This window comes from Penaeus monodon, chromosome 25 (genome assembly GCF_015228065.2).
Source record: "Penaeus monodon isolate SGIC_2016 chromosome 25, NSTDA_Pmon_1, whole genome shotgun sequence".
In the NCBI taxonomy this organism is placed as follows: Eukaryota; Metazoa; Arthropoda; class Malacostraca; order Decapoda; family Penaeidae; genus Penaeus; species Penaeus monodon.
The window spans coordinates 10,883,008-10,886,679 of NC_051410.1; the positions used below are offsets into that span (position 1 = coordinate 10,883,008).

The 3,672-nt window shown below is 30.9% G+C and overlaps 1 protein-coding gene across 1 annotated transcript in view; it reads right to left on the reverse strand.

Annotated features, from left to right (window-relative positions):
* LOC119589047 (band 7 protein AGAP004871-like) overlaps nucleotides 1-3,672 on the reverse strand; it is a gene marked incomplete at its 5' end in the record, with an annotated part of 109,034 nt that overhangs the window by 6,490 nt on the left and 98,872 nt on the right.

Below are 3,672 nucleotides of genomic sequence, written 5' to 3' on the forward strand. Positions count from 1 at the left end.
GCATGGGCTTGTGTTACAGTATGAGTGTTTTACTAAGTTGTGAGTAATGGAATATTAGATGATAATTATGGTTAGTTTATATGAAAATATATTTTTTCTCTATCTCCCAGTTAAAAGATATATAAATAATTTCAAATGGTGAATGAAGATGAAATGAAGATTGTACAGCAGAACTGTACTGTACGATAATTTTTGGGATCATGATCACATTCTAATGCATTCTTAACACTGGTATTCTTAACTGCAGTAATACTAGGATTGCCCTACACTGACTACATGTATCTGCAAAAGCACTTGCAATGTGTTTCTTTATGCATGATTTTTGCATTTCTAGGAAGTGCATTTCTGTTTATAGTGAATTTTCAGTGCATGAGTGCATTCCTGTGTTTAAAATAATTGTGATCTGTGTTTTCTTCTTGCTTGTTATATTAACAGAGTTCTACTGTATATATAGAGAAAAAAATGCAAAAATTAAAAAATGAATAAAACATAAACTCATACTTAAGATCTCATTCAGTGCCACATAGCCAAACCTCACCTTCTTCTTAGTTTGTGAATATTACTTATTTAAAGGGTTGCAAAAGCTTAAAATAACTATCTGAAACATAATAATGCACATGTTATCTTTATTTATCTCTAACCCACCTTTCCTACTTTGAAACAAGATTGTTGATTAAGTCAATTGGTAGAGGGAATATGATCGTCGAATTCTTCTCTGCAGATATTTGACTGAGCGTTTGCAAGTAGCGCAGCTGGAAGTATTATATGCTTGGGTTAGTTTCAGCTAGCTATCTAAGACTACTGAAGTAAATGCCTGGAAAGTTAAGGCAATTCTTGCATGTTAGTCAGACTTCAGTAGAAATAGCATAATCATCCTCAAAGCAGCCTTAATATCTTCGACATTTGCTATGTTTCATTGAGTCTGATGAGAGTTAAGCCAAAGTCTGTGCCTTACAGGACACTTGAAGCTTGTGTTTATGGATATGAATTACCAGCAGGCAATGTCTTCTGTGTCTGAAATATTTGTTCAGTCAACCTAAGCGACTAAGAGGTTGGTACAGGTCTTTTTAAACTGTATCATCAAAACTCATTTAAGCAAGCATTACTTATTCAGAATCAAGGGACAATAGTTTCTTCTTCAATAGCTTCTATAAGATCTTTACTGCTGAAACGACTTGGCATCTACCTACATTAGTAAGAGATCATATCCTCGAGTGTTCATCAGAGTGTAAAGCTAATCTGAATATAGCTAAGAAGATTTTTCTGTCTTTGGTTAAACTATTTACTGTAATTAACTTTTTATGTGAGAGTTAAACCCTCATGATAATTTTAAAGAATTATTTACTCATAGTTTACTTTACACACATCATTTATTCAAATAATTAAAACATGCATCATTAATGTCACATTTTATTACTGAGAGTGAACCAAAGCAAACTGTAATATTCAGTGCCTGTGCTCTAGTGCTACCCAGTTACAAAAAGATAAGACACTTAGGAAATGCCTATATCTACAGTGTATATTTCTTCAAATAACAAAATGTATTATTTATAACATCAATATAAAAGGTCAAACAAGGTTTTTCTTTTCATATGACATACTGAAATAATTAGAAGTAACAAGGCATTTATAACTTTAACCAATACATCAATAAGAACAAGTTTAATACATATACATGCTGACAATATTCATCAAGCCATGAAAAATTGATTATGGATAATCATGTCATATAATGTCATTGTTCTAGTATGCTTTCTCATCATCAAAAATATTAGATACTGCCTACTGTGTGACTTATGCATGATGTAGAAATATGAGCACTCATTTCATATTCAATCTGTTAATATGAAAAAAATATCATTGCCCACACCGGACTTTCCTTAATGTGACCAAAATTTGATTCCATTTGATGCCTGTTATCCATATCATGATTCAATTACTGTTATTGTTAATACCATTCTTAATACTTTCTTTTCATAATGTAGATGAATCATTTAAGATTTTAGGATTATAATATGGTTGGTTGCTGTGTGACAAGTGACAGAATACCATACAGAACAAATTTGTTGTAAGCCAAACAAACAAAAAAAAGGGGGAAATCATGGGGAAATTTTTAAGGGGGGGGGGGGGAAAGCTTAACATGTGCTCCTAGAAAGATTCTTACAAGCAAGATTACATTAATCAATAACTAATGGAGGTTAAAAGCCTTGCTATTCATAAAATTGCCTAAAAGATGAACACAAGCAAAATATAATCCAATACTAATGGTCTCTCTTGCTTGGTAAACTACAGATGTCACAATTTATTGGATATGTACAAAATTATTCTCTACAATACACAACACAAAAATAAATGACAAGCAAATAATCTTTGCTTCCCTGCACTGGTAAATGACAGTAGTCTAAACATAGTAACTGGGGTATTTATTTTACGGTTTTGTACTAATGATCATAAAATAAAAATGTTTCAAATGGCAAAGAAATTAGAAGCTGCTTTATAAGAGTATAACACACAAACAAGATAACTGCAATTTGTAAAATTCAGTGACACTGCACTACAATTTTACTGGAATAATATCTGTAAAATTTATTTGAACATGAAAATCATATGATAAGTACAGTGTGTTCTGTCCATCATGTGATGTTCATTTATATGTCAGATTAATGAGCTGGAAGTAGAACATTCTCAACTATTTTTATTAAAAATGAAGCACTAGTGTGGAAATACTTAGTCAGAAACTGAGATATATAATCATGATCTTGAAAATATTTAACATACATATTTTCGGATGAGTATAAATTTTTATCTGGATCTTAAAAAAAGTAAAAGAGAACTCCTAACCCTGTGCAATTGAAGCTGGAATAACTAAAAAGGAGATCAACAATGATCTACATCTTAATTTCAATACTTATATCAATAAAGCTAGATTCACTCTGAATGTAGACATAGATACAGTATCTCGTTTGTGTGAAAAAAGAAACTTATTAGATTTCAGGGATGGATTTGAAATATCTGTGATTAAAACCATTTTCTATAATGGAAGAAATCTACTACTTGGTTACCCAATGTGTCTGAAACACTGTGCATTATCACACAAAACAGTAAACAATATACAAAATCCTGTAAAAGATTTAATCACAATCTTTTTACATTTCACTACATCAACATCAAATTTCTGACAATAAAAAAACATGAACATAAGAGACACACACCACAACACATTACAATATACAGGTCTGATAAATTGGTTAACCAAACGAATGACAAAAAAACATAGTAAGTACCATAGCCAAACTGGGTCAGTAAATGTCAATTCACAATTTAACCACAAGGATAATAGGTCTACTTAGACATTCATATCATTAAACCTAATTGTTAATGGAGGATTAATTTTTGTTTAATATTACTGTTATTTTCAACTTTGGATTTACCTTTTGCAAATGTCCCACTGAAGTTCTATATTTAGTCTTGATATAATAATTGACAGTGTACAAAAGGTTTCTAGGGTGATACAAGATCATGTGTTTCTAAAATGTGTATTTAGGGTACCAGAAACATTAATAATCATAATCATCCATTGGAGATTTTTCCTCCAAATCTCATCAAATGACAATAATATATATACCTTTCTAAAACTTTTCACCTGTTATGTACACGTGTACACAAAAACTG